Source organism: Dermacentor albipictus, chromosome 7, assembly GCF_038994185.2.
Source record: "Dermacentor albipictus isolate Rhodes 1998 colony chromosome 7, USDA_Dalb.pri_finalv2, whole genome shotgun sequence".
Lineage (NCBI taxonomy): Eukaryota > Metazoa > Arthropoda > Arachnida > Ixodida > Ixodidae > Dermacentor > Dermacentor albipictus.
Genome location: NC_091827.1, coordinates 43,221,747 through 43,238,712, shown reverse-complemented (window position 1 = coordinate 43,238,712; position 16,966 = coordinate 43,221,747). Strand labels below are relative to the sequence as shown.

Sequence of the window (16,966 nt, the reverse complement as noted above, 5' to 3'; positions counted from 1 at the left end):
CATACTGCCCCCCTTACTTAATGCCTCAGTTTAAGGCCTGTAATGTATGTTGAAATAAAAAAATTAAATAAAATGTTTTTTCCATTTCTCGCCCTCTTCCACCTATGGCCTTTCTGTCCCCTTTCTTACGCCAGAGTAGCATCTAGGCGCCTAGACATACGCCGGCATAATTCTTTGCATCTCAGTAAATAACTTTAGCTCTCTCCCTCTAGTTGTCATTTCTATGTGCGGACTTGACTGCTGACTTCTTTTCACTTTATTCTGCTTTGGAACGTTGTTTTCATGTCTCAGTTATCTTCATATATAAGAAAGCAGCTAGCCTTGCTCGTCGCATGGCTGAAATCTCCTGCTTTCATAAAGGAAATCCCGTATCATCGTATCAGCGTATAAGCAAGCTTTGGGACTTCCGGCAAATACATCAAACAATAAATTTTTGGCGTTCGGCATGCACAACAGACCAGACGAACTTAGGCCCAGAGAGTAGCACAGTATAAAAGGCTTACACAGAGTTTGATGGGGAGACACATCTTAGATGACATCGGAATAACCTACCAAGCACAGCACGGAGTGCGCAGAGACATCCTAAGAATAAGGGGACTTCTATCAATGCCCCCACTCCCCAGAAATATGCACCCGGAGATCACGAAGATCGAAGAATTGCAAGAGCGAGAGCTCTCCACAAAAGATTCCGTAGTGTCAGGGACGTGGTCTGCGTGGACGCGGCGGAGTACGCAAATAGACAGAGTATGTCGATAGTTGCTACGAGTCTAGAGTGCGACTCCAGAGTTAGTGGCGCTGTAAGAACCGAGAAGGGGGAGGCTGCGCTAACATCGTAGTATGGGACTCGAAGACAGCCGTCAAGAACTACACAAAAGGAAGAATCTCGCTGCAAGCGCTCAGAATTTCAAACAACTTTCGTGAACATCGAGGTATTCACATTGTATGGGCACCCGCACACTCCTCCCTTCCCGAAAACGAAAGAGCGCGCAACCTGGCTCGAGAACTGACAGGCCGAACCATGTGACACGCAACAAATACTGGGTATGGAGAGAGACCGGATGACCAGCTTTAACGAGATCATAAAGCACTATAAATTGGGAAGGGCCCCTTTCCCGTCGGCACACTCCTCGTTAAGTCGACGACAAGCGACGGCATGGATCCTCTTACAAACAGATACACATCCGAGCCCGGTGGCCTGCCACCGCTACTACCTGGATCTTTACGCGGATAGATGTAGATTCTGTGAAGAAAGCGCGGACCTACAACATATGGTTTGGACTCGTCCTCGGACACCCACCCAGAATAAAATAAAGAAGACTAGAGAGCAGCGGGAGACCGCGTTGCTCAGCTGTGCACCGGAGTAACCAACTTAAGGCAGTCCAGCAGGCCAAAGATGCCGCCAGCGCCCAAGGCCGTTTTGTAGGTACAGAGACCTAGGTCTCAAATCTGCTGTACTAAAATAAAGTTTATTCCTACCCCTCCTCATCGTTGGTCTCTGAATGTAATTCATCTCAAGGACGGAATCCAGGCAGACTGACGGGCCTAAAAGTGGCAAGGTAAAGTAAAACGTACTACGGCCTTGTACTAGATATCTTATGCAAGGAAAGTTTTTGAGGAAACAGAAAAAGTAATAATACGTGGTACTAAACGGAAATGAATAAGCAGAGCTTGCAGGAGAGCTGAGACCCACGCAGTTTGACAGCGGGTGATCTCTAAAACTCACGGAACATTTCATCAACAGTTGTTGGAGGAGGCCATCGTCTAATGCCATTGCCGTGTCACGCTGACGTAACCGGGAGTTCTTGAGTTGACTTTCTTGACCAGTGCTGCCGATGGCGTTCTGGACGTAAAAGAAAGCGAAATAAATCATACTTTTCCAGTTGGCGAATTTCAGATATTAAAGCCGCATTGCACTTACCAAAATACAAGGGATGGCACCACAGTACCATAAAAAAAAGAACATGGCCATCTTGGAACCCCCTAAAACAATTGCAAAACTTCGTCGCAACGTTATGAAGCTCACGAGAGCTTGACAGAAACTGTAGGCTTTGAATATCGCTTTCTGACTTGCTGCATATACAAGAACTAACCGCAGCAGAACGCCGACTCGTACGTGTAATCACTTTCCCTTACGTCATATTCTTATCTCAAGCCAGCAAGCATACGAAAGGAGTTGCTGAGAATCGCAGTCGTTCTCCACTGAAGTGTCAAAAAGGCCGCATCCATTCATTGTAGCATGAAATGCTAAAACACAAGTGTCACGAAATATGGGCACGCAGTACACCAATATGCACAGCAGATTATGGCAAGCCTCACTGCAGATTTAATTTTCGTCCTTGCCAAATCGAGAGGAGGTTGGGGACTAAAGAGGAAAAGCCTGACAGAGGACCTAACAACCGTGTCGACAGTTCGTACAGCACTCGTATATATTTGGAAAATAATATGGGTAATAAAAACATTAAAAAAAGCAGTTTCATAGCTTGCAGAGCACTTAATCATGCGTGGAAACACACATGTACAGATACAACATTGCATATACAACCCGTGACAACAGAAGTGGAGGAGGGATTCAGAAACAAGATCACAAACTGTCGCTAAAAAGCTTGTCAAGACAACGCGACGAACCCAAGATAATATCGCAAGCGCGCGTTCGTCGGTACGTCAGCCACCTTCAAGATCTACTGAATAAATAACACTGCTGCTTCAACTACCAAGAAATAACAGAGGTAGCGCTCGTCAATCACCAGCAGGCCACAAATCATTGCGCAATTGTGTCGTGGAAGACTCCAGGTGCCTGTACTTCTTGTCTGAAATGTACACGCGCGCACTCACACAGATATGCAAAAACAAACAAAAATGAAGCAATACGACGGGACAAAACCAAAGGGAGTGGCCACACCGTCGTGTGAGCCTTGCCTGTTCGAAGATACAACACAAAACAGAGCAATTAGTAGTTTTCTAGTGCGTACTCCCGATTAAGCTTTCTCCAGTACAAACACAGGAATTTTCTTTGGTATCGCATTTTCTAGAAGGAACATAGCGGCCACTGACACATTAAGTGCAGTTAACTGAACGGGCCAGTCGAAACGAAATGGAGTAGGCGTCATCGTTGCAGGGTGACTACATCTCTTTCGTTTATTTTCATACAAGAAAAGAAGAGACATCGACGTATAGGAAATATTCACCAATAAAAGAGCTCTCACAGTTGCACTCAAACATCTGCTTCTGCGTCTTCGCGCCAAAATCACCCTTTCCCGCCAGAACGAAAACGCGAGGAGTCTGCCTTTACCCGCCAAAACCGCGCGCCAGTACCGCATCCCCTACGAAGCCTTCGTCCGACTAGCTAACCGGCAGATCACGTGGCTCAATTTAACCAATACAACGGCTGCACGCGGTACTGAAGAGCCAGCCAGCCAGCCTGATGACGTGGCGCACGCCCAGTCATATGGCCGAGTGCTCGCAGTAGCGGCAAAGGCGCCGGTCTTGTTGGTTGTCCCCCGCTATCCTTGAGTGACTATGGTCTCTTGGCGGCTAGCGTAATGAATTTCTCGCGCAGCTGTTGCGTCACGTTCTACTGTCGTGGACCGGTTGGACATTTTCACTAGACAAGCCACTTGCCGTCCTTTGGGCTGCTTACATATCGATGTGCCACAAAGCTCTGTCTTCATTGTAGCGTTCGTCGACGCAACTTTGAGGGTATGTTGTGCGGACAGTTGAGACGGATGCCCGGGGAAATAAGGAACACGGTTCGCCTCTACAGACCTTGAGAACGCACAGCAAGGCTTCTAAATGTGAGTACATATGAAACTAATATGTCGTACGTTGCTCTGTTCATTGCCTCTTCGAGTTATAAAGCGCATAACTGTGAGCACCTGTTGCGGTTTTGTCATTTCTTCGAATTTGCGCCCAGTTCGTCCTCTGTTAATTAAGTAGCGTGTATTGTAGCGGTTTCCGTAATTATTCACGACCTCAGCGAACATAAGGAGTAAGAGCTTGTTGATTTGAAAAACTGACGTTGGGCGACACACCCATTAGGCTCGCGAGCTCGAGCCTGAAACGGCGAGGCATGAGACACTACGCCTTGCCGCCATTTCTTGCCGGTTTCTTGGGGAGGGAGGGTGCCATATTGTCGCCTGCTACCAAAGGATGTTTCGGAGAAGCTATTTCGAGCAGCTGTTCCTCTTCTGTAGCTCTCCCGCCTTTAGATATTTTTTTCTTCCTGTTAAGTGACGGCTTAGATGTACCTGAAAAGGCTTGTTTATTTATTTTCTTGTTTGATAAGTGCCAGAAATGCAGGCAATACCGGGAGGGTGAGCTCGTTTGCGTTTGACAGCCGTGCACTGCGTTTTTACTCTGCTCAGCGATAATTTACACATTGGGCCTGTTACTTACTAGATTTTGCCGATATTTGTTGACGTCTCGTACTTGGCGCGTGTTTATTTCAGCAATAGCTGCGATATATTCTGGGTCTGCCTCCCTCTTTGTTTCAGTGAAATGCGCTGGCGCATTTCGTATTGTTGTAACATGGCCATTTGTGTTCAGAGGGGCTGGTTGGTTCATCTTCAGTATATATATAGAGAACAAACGTTTACTGTGCCCTTAGTAAAGGTTGGTGCGCGCTGGCACTAGACGAAGTGGAACCCTCTCAGTATAAAAATGAGCAGCACAACACATGACGAGCGAGTAAAGTGCACAGGACGGAGCGCTCGGCCCTGAGCTTTTTTCTCGCTCGTCCGGTGTTGCACTGTTCTTGTTCTTGTTCAATAAAAATACATTTTTTCGCACTACGTACTCAAAAAATCTACAGCCTTTGGGTCATATCTTGCCACACGACGATAACCGTCATCTGTCTTGTCCGCATTTCCTTTCGTTAATGCTGCGAGCCCTGTACTTCCAAGCCACGAACGACATGCGCGCTTTCAGCATGACGGGGCATTCTCGACAGGAAAGTGAGCTCAGCGTTTTCCAGAAAGGAAATGCACGCAAGTCAGACGGCTATTATTCGTGTGTGCAAAATATACCCCAAGGGTTTACGTTTGTTAAAGAGTGTAGAAGTTGAAGCCATATGTGCTTATTTTATATTCGAAATGTATTGCGAGGGCATGCTTCTTCATTACAGGCTCGGGAGAAAGGATGCGATAGTGAGCGGCTATTTTTGATAAGTTTACTGATCTAAAAAATAAGCCGTGCGGCCTCTGCGCGCTACCAGAGATGCTATCTTATTTATTTTCCTATAAACGTTGATTAACTTTTTATTTATCATATTTGGCGACTGGGGGGCGTCTTCACTAAGTGCTTTAGTTTGAGTGCATGGTTGCGCTAACAGCTCGGATAGATTTTGGTTTGTGATTGTGCGAGTCATCTGCCGCGTAGGCTAAGTTTGCCGTTCTTCCGCTCAGGTACGTGGTTTAGTCCCCTGCTATCGCATCCCGAATAAGGTGGAGCGCGGAAAAGCTCGGGAACCGTGGTATTGGTGAATGGTAAATAAGCTCGACGGCTCGAAATTCACCTGGCACTGCCCACACCGTGTCAGTGACGTTTCTTTTTTTTTTCAGCAGAAATTTTTTTATCAGCATGCTCGTTTGACACGTGCATGTGAGCCGGGGATGTTTGATCAGGAGAGGTGTGCTTTGATGTCGATAATTGATTTCCTCGATGACCATGCTTTCATTATCGATCAGTTCGGTTCAATGAATAACCCGTCAGTACAGAGGTAAGCTCTGAAACACTAAATAACTCTTTTAAATAATAGTGATATTGTTCTGGGTTGATTAGAACTCTGCGTGCTTTTTAAAAAATATTTATCACGTGAGTATTTTCATGTTAAAACCTGCTTGACTTGGCGTGGCTATGCTTTTGCCGACTTCATGTGACCGTTTTGGCTAATGGACTTACCGACTATTTTTTTATTCCTGAACTTTCGCTGTATGTTACCTATTCTTGTGTGGCTAATCACGTGATCTACAGTAAGTTTCAAGACTTCTCCAACTACCCCGGTTGTGTGCTAATTGTGGCCATGTTGTCCCGGCAAACTTCTTAATTCTATCTGCCAACCTAACTTTGTGGCGCCCCCTGCTAGGCTTCCCTTCTCTTGGAACCCAGTCCGTAACCCTTAATGACAAAAGGTTATCTTCCCTCCTCATTACAATATCCTGCCCATGTTCATTTGTTTTTCTTGATTCGTCTGGAATTACCTTGCAATAATTCAACTGTTATATATGAACGACTAACACAGCGCTCGCAATACATTTGCCGATGGGGGGGGAATCGGAGAACCGGCAAATGGCGTGTCGATATGTGCATGAGGCGAAACCTGCCGAGTGGCAACCCCGTAGCCGTGATAGCGGGTCAGGGAACGCCAGCGCGCCGAACTCTCGAACGAGTGGGTTCAAAGATTTGCACGGGTATTCCGAATCTCGCGAACCCCACCCATAGATGCAATCCGCGGACGAACGTCCGTCCTTCGGTGTAACACGTCGTGCTTTCGTTGCCGCAAGTAGTACGTTTTTCACCCGCCGTGGTTGCTCAGTGGCTATGATGTTAGGCTGCTGAGCACGAGGTCGCGGGATCGAATCCCGGCCACGGCGGCCGCATTTAGATGGCGGCGAAATGCGAAAACACCCGTGTACTTAGATTAAGGTGCACGTTAAAGAACCCCAGGTGGTCAAAATTTCCGGAGTCCCCCACTACGGCATGCCTCATAATCAGGAAGTGGTTTTGGCACGTAAAACCCCATATATTATTATTAGTAGTACGTTTTTCAGTTCACTATTTATTACCAATTTCAAGCTTCTTGTCGATGCTGGTTTTTCTCGCAAACCCCTCTGCGCTCTCGCTGCGACAACTGCCGCACCTGTGCAGTCAGCCGCACAGTGGCAATGGTATGGCGGTTGTGCTTTAATGAGCTGCACTGCAATGCATATATGCGTTGGGGTGGGGTAAAAACACTCGAAAATTAAAACATTAGACAGTGGAGGCCAGAAACGGAGCATCTGATGCTTAGTAAAGCGTGCGGTGCAGCGTGTCCGTGTGCGCCTATGGGCAGCGAGATCTATGCTAAACCCAGAGCGGTACGTGCGTATACGTGGGGTCACCGAGGCCAACTCACCGACCCGCCTAAGTTCCAGGTTTGGGGTCCCCATTGACTCTCTGGCTGCGCGTCCGGGACATCGGAGTATACTAAATATGACGCGTTGTTTGCACATATTACTCGCGCAAATTATCACTTTCCTTCGCCGCAATGCATTGTGAATGCTTCATCGCACTGCGGAGCTGTGCTGAGGGGAAGCATTCATGGAATACAAGGCCCTTGTTTACACATCTTACACTTTTTTGTGTGTTCCTGCACTCACAATCTGCTCCTGCTATTGTTGCAGATCCACGCAGTTCGACAGCAATTCAGTGGGTATTTATGTGGCCAGTGGACGTTTGCAAGTTCTGTACCACTGGACAGCGATTGTGGCTTTTGTTGATCGCTGCACCTGTACAGCTGAGCTGCCCAAACGATTCCAGTTCAGGTAAACACTTTTTTACTCTTTCCATACCGCGTCCATTGGGCATGGTTAGCCCGGTATCGATGATTTGAAACGCCGCTTTCGAGACCTTCCGCGCTGCTCACGGACGCACTGCGCTATCGTACGCGAAGAACTACGTTTTTGATTTTTAAGCAGTTAACTTTTCCCACCAGGCGGTGATTTTTGAACGCGCTCCGATGTTTCGTGAAAGTAGATAGCAGAAATTCCGCCCGCTATAGTTGTTTGAAACATCGCTTTCGAGACAATCCGTGACGCTCATGGACGCATTTCGATGTTGGACGTGGATGAGGTGAACTGTATTTCTGTTATAAGGGTGGTAAGCCTTAGATCCCCTTTTAAGGTCGCGTTCTGTGGTACAAAATTATCACGTGACCCAAGGAAGGCCAGAAGCGAAAGCATGCTCAACGGTGAAGATGATTAATGATTAGCGAAGTTGATTAATGATTGATTAGTGATTGGATTAGGGTGGAAAAAGGTAACCTAAGTTCGGCTAAGGTGGATTAAGGTGTATTAACGATCGTTATGGTAGAATAAGGTGGATGAAGGCAAGTTAAGGTGGATTGGGTTGGAATAATGTGCATTAAAGTGGATTAAGGTGGATTACAGTAGGAGTTAGAAGGCTTTCACCTTCACGTGTCTTAGGCGATGGTTGAGGACACCTGGAAAAATTTCAAACCAGTTCGCTTTTTTTCCCCGCCAGGCGGTGATTTTTGAACGCGCCCCAAAGTTTCGCGATCATCAAAGTAGAAAGCAAAAATCCCGCCCGCTGTCGATGTTTGAAACGCCGCTCTCGAGCCTTTACGTGCCGCTATCGGACGCACTGCGCTGTCGGGCGTGAATGAGAACTGTACTTTTGTTTTCGTAACTGTTTTTACCGTCAGGCGATGATTTTTTAACGCGCCCCGATGTTTCGCGATTGTCAAAGCAGAAATCAAAAATGCCCGCTTGATAAATCAAGAACTCTCCCGCCAAGAACGGCGCCATCGAAAACCCAGTACGCTAGGCAATAAAACAGACGCGGCCAGTATTATGCAAACGTTTTCAAAACGTATTTAGTGCTCGTTTTTTAAGCTGTCCTATTTGCGACGTTTTTAACGCGTCAAGTTTGGTCAAACAGTTTGTTTTAGGCGTTGAATCCATTAAAAAGACGTTTTGAAGAATTGTGCCTCCTGTGGTTGTGTTCCTGTCACTGCCGGATCACTTCGGGCCCAGATACTGGAGACCTTTCACGACTATCCCACGGCTGGTCATTTTGGCTTGCATAAATTCTACGCGCGCATCTGCAGCCGCTTCTTTTGGCTTGTACTTGCCGCCGGCATAGCGACATGAGCAGGTTCGTGCTCACTCTGCCATCGCCTCGAACGACTGACCTCACATCCGGCTGGGCTGCTCCAGCCTGTGCCATATATACTGCAGCTCCTTTGTCAGTCGTTGGTCTCCAGCTTTGTGGACCGCTGTCTACACTAGCTGGCGGTAACCGATGGACAGTGACAGCCGCAGACTGCTCGAAACCGTACGCTGAAATAGCCACGCTAGCTTCAGGCCTTTGTTCTTGGAAGCCATCTTTATTACGCCACGGTGCCCCACTTGTCCTTTTGAGTGACCACGGCAAGACGCGTCTGTCGAAACTTCTCGGCGATGTTACCCGTGCGTCCAGCAGCATCCGGAAGACTGCTTCCAGCTACGACCCTCAAACTAATGGTCTCGCGCTTTCATCGTACGCTGTCCGACATGTTGACGTCAATGTACACCTACCCTGACCTCGCCAACCCTGATCTGACAACCCTGAACTGAGATGTCATTCTTCCATTTGTGCCTTTCGCGTACAACACCTCTGTTTAACGCACTACGGGGCATTCACCACTTTTCATCGTGTATACGGCCATCAACCGACCGCTGTTGTCAATGTCTCTTTCTCTGGTGTATCAGTGCCTTGCTAGTTTCGTCGGCGTCAATGTGAGAGCAGCTGGTTTCGCGCATTGCGGGGTGTAGCGCACTGTGCTCGCCTCAACACCAACGCCAGTTCGACAACACCGCACAAAACTCTCTATGATGCAACCCACCGTGTCGTTTCTTTCCACTCCTAAAGACGAAGTGGTGGCGTGAGTTGAAGTTCTAGCCCCTGGATCATCCGAAAAGTTTTTATCACGTTTTATGACCAAAAAAGCTCGGAAGCTTCGAAAAAGACGGGCCCATAAAAGCCCACAAGCCTCCTTCGAACTTCGTCGTCGACTGCCATCCGATCTGCAGGATTTCAATAAAGTTTTACCATACGTCACCATATGTGACATCAACAGTTCTCAGTTCCAATGGCTGAATTAGTTAGAAAGGTCATTAGCGAATCCTTTTTCATTAGATACATAGAACTTTCAATTAGGTCTGAAAGTAACGCTTGCGATTTACGTAGTTTACATGAAGAGGCCAAAAAGTGCATTACTTTTACAATTCTTTCTTGCATTCACGATATAAAACTTGATTTAACTTAAGTCATGAGAGCGTGGTATTTACCTGCTCAACAGTTGGCTGTTCTAATTGTTTTGCACACATGTTCTTAAATATTCGCTTGACAAGTCGATTAGCTGCATTTTAGAAACAACGCTAACTCTAGACACCGTACACTAATATATATATATATATATATATATATATATATATATATATACACACACACCCTTTGACAGTTTTCTGCATTTCAGTTTCAGCCACAGTTAATTACCCCTGTGCCTTTATTGGCTCCACTGGCGTTGTATGATGGTGGTGAACCAAAATGGAGTGTTTCTCTGCTCCTGGTTCATTCATAGCGAGGGTCTCGAATCTGCAATCATTGATGCCATTGGTAGGACACGTGGGATCACTAGCCACTTGCTTGCTCTCCTGCGTTGACGTGTTCACGGAAGAAACACATGTTCCTCATACGCCCGCCATGGCTTTGGGTGGCGCTGGCTAACACTACCTGTGTGGTGCGGACGCTTGTTTCGGTGCTCTTCGGACTACGCGTGGTGACCGGGACCGGACGGACGACTGCGAGAGCGCAGTGACTACGACAAATAGACGAGTTCGTTCCTTTAATATTTTCAGAATTTAGATTTAGGCTAGTTTTTAGATCTAGGCTAGTCAGGTGAAGTGCTCGCAAGAAAGCACCTAACGGCCGGGTCTTTTCCAGCCGGCAGCTATACATTTGCAGGGCTCATTTGTAAGTTAACTAGTTTAGACAGAAAGTTAGTATTTCTTTTCTAGGTGATGGGCTTTTTGCGGTAGGCAGTATTTTATTTGAGCACGTGGTTACAAGTGGTTTATTTTTCTAGCTTTTGTGGTAGCGATAATAGAGTGCTGCTAAGATGGACAAGCAACTGAAGGTTAAGTGCAAGGAGTATGAGGCGTCGGTGAATGCGAAGGAAACGTGGTTCGAATCTGTAGAGGAGGCCGAACGCGCGGATTTTATGTGGAAGTGCTGCGCATTGAAGTGCATGCCTGGACAGGGCTGACGAAGTGAACACCAGCCTAGCGTTACGTATGGATGCTCTAGAAAAGGAGCTACAGGTAGAGAGGACAGAGAATCGCAAACTCCAAGAGCAGCTGTGTAAATTGTTGGACGAAAAAATGGCTGACACCGCCATACGAAGTCACATGGGCGGACTCTCTAGTGCCAGCCAAGTGGATGGGGCCTGCACTGGCATAGACAACGATAGGAACGAAGGTCAGGTTAGGCTCACAAAGGAATACTACGCACACGTGGCAACTAGGAAGCCAGGATGCGATGGAGGGGAGTGAGCTAACCCCAAAGAATGGGGTCACAGTAAATGATACGAGGCAGCATAATCTGGAAGTTAGGAGGGAGGAAGCGAATAGCTTAGTGCTTATCGGTGGTGACTCAAATATGGGTAGGTGCAAAAGAACTATAATGGAGCGTGTAAAGGGTGCTAAGCAGGTAGCAGTTGGGCCGTTCCTAGGCAGGACAATGGTCGCAGTACAGAGAAACAAAAAGCGAACTTTCTAAGAATGTTGCAGAGCGCAGTTTCGTGGTGGTAGCGGCGGAGCTAAATGATCTCCGGAATGATGAAGCCGCAATAGTAGTGGAAAGATTAGCGGAGGTAGTTGCGGATTTAAGGGCGATAGCACAGCAAGACCAGCTTTTTTTGTTCCTGTCCTTACATTTTCTTTTGCTGTAAAAAGGAAAATGCGAAATAAAGTTGAAGGAAAGCAAGTCCAGATCGCGGTATGCACAGGGCCGGAGGTGCAAGGACAGAACGGAGAAATTACCAAGGACGTTGTGGCTGTTAATTGGGAAATAAAAAAGCTAAGCCAGAAGAAAGGCTTTGAAGTGGCAGACATAAACAGAGAAGTGCATTGAGCTGGCTATGGCGTAGGCTTTAGACGAGATGGCATCCACATGAATGGAAGGCTAGGAGCTGAGATGGGCTGGCGCCTGGCAGGCCAGACAGTAGCTTTTTTAGGGGGTCCACTGCGGCTCAGGGCATAGGGGTAGGTAGAAACAATGTAGAAAGTGCAACAATAGAGGCTGACGCCAATGAAATGGCCGCTAGCAGGTCCAGGAAGAAAACTACAAAAAAATTTACCACCAGAATCAGGTACATAAACATAGAAGGCGGTAGAAAGAGAGCGAAGTGGTTAGAAATAGAACAGCAGTTAAAGGGCGAAGTAGGTGTATACGCGCTATGAGAAACACATCTCGGGGATCTAGAAGATCCACCGTTTATTCAGGGCTATGTCTTGGAAGGGAGCAACAGAACGGAGAGGAAGGGAAGAGTAGGTATGCTGATACATCAAGGAACAACTTGCCAAAGAAAGTCAACTTGCAAAAAACATGTCAGGGTATCAGTTACAATTGCCGGTAAAAAGACATGGCTACGAGTAGTTTTAGGGACAGGGGACAAATGCAGGCAAGAACAAGGATCTAGTGGTCTCATTGACGATATAAAGCAGTTTGGAGAAGGTGCTGATATTATTCTGCTGGGTGAACTGAATGACCACATCGAGGATCTTAATGGATAGATTGTAACGGGAAGTTGATGCTAGACTTCTGTGAGCGACACAACCTAGTTATATTAGAGAAACTAAGTGTGAGGGACAAATCACGTGGGATTCCCGTAACAGGCAAACGGCAATTGACTACTGCTTAATGTCGCAGGGGATGTATAGCAAGCTCGCAATAATGGAAATAGACGAAGCGGGCAAGTACAGCCTCGGAAGTGATCATAAACGTATAAGTCTACTAAAGAAAAATGCAGGGAAGTCAGAGTACGCAAAATAAATGACGAACAAATATCGCAAATAGCGGGTGGCATACAGGAAGCAATAAAGACACATCCCATGCAAAAGTGGGATTATAATCAGTTAGAACTACTAATTCGTACAAAAATGAAAGAAAAAGGCGTAAACCGCTGGAGAGGAAAGAGGAAGAAAATGCACGGCCGTGGTGATAGACGAAATTACATTCAAGTTAATTAATGAACTTGGCCCAAGAAGCAAGGAAACGCAAATAAAAGCATTGGTGGCAGTCGGAACAAATCAACAAATTCCGCACAGCCGGAAACAGAGTAAAATGAATTTGAATCATAAAGGGAAATGCGATAAGACGAAAATAAAATCCTTCCGACCAATTACGATAACATCAGTTATATATAGGCGGGCGATGCAGGCGGTGAAATTAAAGATGCAGTCATGGGTATAAGGTAACCGAATACTCCGAGAACTTCAGAACGGGTTTAGAAGTGGTAGGCGCTTAGATGATACCCTGTTCGTGCTTAACCAGTTCATAGAAATAGCTAAGGCGCAAAATAGACCTCTGTATTTAGCCTTACTGGACACGAGCGGGGCATACGACAACGTGAACAGGGAAATCCTGTGTAACATATTAAAAGATCAAGTTATCGGTCATGAGGTAATTCATTTCCTACAGGAAACATATCGAGAAAATGTTGAAATAGCATAAGAAGGAATTAAGAGTAAAACTGTCGAGGTACACAAAGGATTAAGGCAAGGTTGTCCTTTATCACCGCTGCTATTCATGCTTTGTATAAGTATGGAAAGAAGGCTACAAGGAAGCAATCTAGGGTATAATCTGTCGTACAGATTAGGCGGAAAGGTTGTGGAGCCATGACTACCGGGTTTAATGTATGCGGACGATACTGTACTGTGAGCAGATAGCCAGGAAGATTTGCTAACTCTGTTTAAATATTGTGGAGACGAAGGAGAAAGTCTAGGTTTCAGTTTTAGGGCAGCTAAGTGCGGTGGAATATTTTTGAACGATACAACTGATCAGGAGCTTACAATACAAGGTCATGAAATACCCCGAGTCGCCGAATACAAATATCTCGAGTTATGGATAAAGACAAAGGGCAGATGTAGACGGAAAAGGACGAACAGTCTTTCATAGCAAAAGGGCGACGCGATGCCGGGATAATGAAACATAGGGCTTTGGGGGGGGGGTAAAACAGGTATGAAGTACTGAGAGGTATTTGGAAAAGAATAACATTGCCGGGGCTTACTTTTGGGGATGCGGTCCTGTGCTTAAGGGGACAGGGTAGGTCCTATTCTAGCCATGCATTTTAGGCTATGTTCGTGACCCTTTTTCTCATGATCTGCTGGAGTTAGAACAATAATCTTGGTGGCATTGTAATCAGCAATGTTAGGTAGTGTTACTGAACCAGGATTATTTCTTTTTAGAGATTAGATTTTTTGTTTTCATTTTTTTACTGGACCCACCACATTTTAGAGCCAAAATCTGCAGTAAATAGCCTGTATACAAAAATACCCTTCAAGATTATTTAAAATCCTGGTTCAGTAGACTTTCTGTAATGTTTGCTGAATATCTGGAAAATTTTGTCGCCCTAGCGCTTGTAGTTTCTGAAAAAAAGGGTCAAATGCAGCAAAATTTCGTGTTTTGAGATAATTGGCTTTGAAGTGGAAGAAAGAGCTTTATTGCAATATAGGACTATAGAAACAAATTCTGGCGCATTTTTTCAATAGCCACCAGCCTGGTAGTCCCCTCCATCATCAACACTTCTTTTCTGAGCTAGCTGCCTAGTTTTCCCGGCCTCCTTAGTTACCAGTCGTGTAGCCCTCTCTGCAAAGTACACTCGCCGCCGGTCAACTTCGCGCAACCACTGGTCTGTGAACCGTCCTGGAGAACCTCCGAATGACCTCAAAATGTCGGCTCGAGCAATGCTGCGGTCATTAAAAGTTAGCACAGCATCCATTGTCACTATTTTCAGCGTCTTGAGGCCAAGAAAGACATTGTTCGGAGTGCGCTCCCATACAACCTTGTTGAACGCCTCATTCGCGTTCTGAGTTTTTCCATGGAAACATTTCTGGAGAAGCTCAGGCTTTGAGAGCTGCTGAAACACTGGCGTTCCGTTTCCAGCGTTCCACCGAGCGCGAAAGCTTCGATGCAGACGCGCACGTGGTGGCCGTGGTGCCCACTCCTGGATTGTGTTGCAGACAATTGGGGTCATTGGAGATCGACTTATGCCGGTTTCCGTGGAAGAGACGTTTTTTAAAGCACTTCTTTGGCTTCGTCATTGCATTACCGCTAAATAACCAGCAACAAAGTATAAATAAATTCGATTGTCCGCGAAAGCACGCCAAAGCACGCGCAAAACGCCCCGCGTTGCGAGTAATCCAGCTGCGTCTTGGGATTCGTTTGGCTAAGTGAAATATGTTAGCTAGGTTTTCACTGTTGCCAAATGAGTGACAGCCATTCCGCTAAACGTGAAAAAAAAATAGGCGGTGAAAAAAATTTTTTTTTTTCAGTTTAGGAGAGGCAAAGTTCCCGAGCATGTGGGAAAGGGGGCGTGGCTGGATGCTGCCTAGGTTTCGAAAAATGTTGATTTTGAGGTAAATATTTCGCGTAGGCGCAAATGAAACACTGGGCCATGTTAAGGAAAGAATAGAGATTTTAAATTACACAAAAACAAAAAGTCGATTTTTTTCGGAAAATTTGCCTACCCTGTTCCCTTAAGGGCAGAAATTCAGTCGAGACTACAAGTAAATCAGAGAGCTGTTGGAAGTTTAGCACTAGGTGCTCACAGGAAGACCACAAATGACGCAGTACAGGGGGATATGGGCTGGGCATCGTTCGAAGCACGGGAAGCTCAGAGTAAAATCCTGTACGAAAAACACCTGAGGAAATTGGACGATAACAGGTGGGTACCTAAGATATTCAAACACCTATACAGGAAGCATTGACTCACAATGGGGAAAAACAACTAGGAAGCTAACCAGTAAAGTATGCCAGACACGAGGACGGAGAAAGACAGAGCATTAAACGACAGGTGAAAAACGCGAAAGGTAAAAACTCGAGAAATTCAATGCAAAAGAAGCATAGTGTTGAACTATATCGATACTGGAAACAGCAGATCAGGAAGGAAACGTTTTATGATAACTCAAGAGGCAGTGACCTATTCTTTGAAGCTAGGTCAGGATGTCTTAGAGCGCGCAGCTATAAAAAATTTAACCGAGACTCATGTACTCTGTGTGGTAAATTTGTAGAAACAATAGAACACCTCACACTAAAATGTGATGGTATCCATCCCGATGTCGATGCGGGCACAGTCACGCTTCCTGAGGCCCTAGGGTTTAGAGATAATAGCCATGTAAATAAACATGCGGTGGAAATTAGCAAAAAGCAATTGAAAGATTGGTGGCTCAAAAGCCGAGAGTTTACATAAGGTCAAAGAGTAGGAGGAAGTATTTAAAGAAAATGGCAAATTTTAATAACGTACAAAGTTAAACAAACATAAAAAGCTGAGCATGGTGGCAACTGTCATCACCCCGTTTCAAAGGGGACGCTCCTACCATCCATCCACCCATCCATGTGCTAGGTCTAGTACACATAAATGTTCATGTTAGTGGGCCAATTAATGGCCAATGCTGTGATACACGTGATGCGAAGATTCTGGCTTCAGTCCCCGCCTGCGGCATGTTACCTTCTCGCCCACTTTCATTTCCCCTTTTCTTTAATATTTTCTACATTCCAATTTCAAGCACACGGTTATACCATACGTTCCTTACATTAATTTTTCTTTCTCTTCTTAGCTTCTTTTTTTCTTGTCGGCGATCGTTCTGTCGGTTCCTCTGATTAAGCCAACAAAGGTGGAGGTTGCCTCCGAGGACTCGACTGACGGAATGCCTGACTCATCACCCACACTACACTCCCATTCTTTCGCATCATCCTGCACATTCGCACACTTATCCCAGATATCCACTCATTTCCATTCAACTCCACCTCTTCCACTGCTTCTCTCTACCTCTATTCTTGCTCTCTATACTCGTATCTCTCCCAGATATAACTCCGCAGTCCAAACACCCGGGTGTGCCGTCAAGGATCTCGACACTTTGCTCGCCTCCAAGCTGAATCACGACGAACCTGCACAGGACGCTATTCACGGCTCGAACACTCGAGAGCTCTG

The 16,966-nt window shown here is 46.1% G+C and overlaps 1 long non-coding RNA gene across 2 annotated transcripts in view; it reads left to right on the top strand.

Moving 5' to 3' along the window:
• Positions 1-3,441: 3,441 nt before the first annotated feature.
• LOC135915264 (uncharacterized) overlaps positions 3,442-16,966 on the top strand; it is a 76,547-nt gene continuing 63,022 nt past the window's right edge. For both annotated transcript variants that reach the window (XR_010568560.2, XR_010568559.2), the window contains exons 1-2: positions 3,442-3,791; positions 7,377-7,517. This is a non-coding gene — a long non-coding RNA (uncharacterized lncRNA). The remainder of the gene's footprint in view (positions 3,792-7,376; positions 7,518-16,966) is intronic.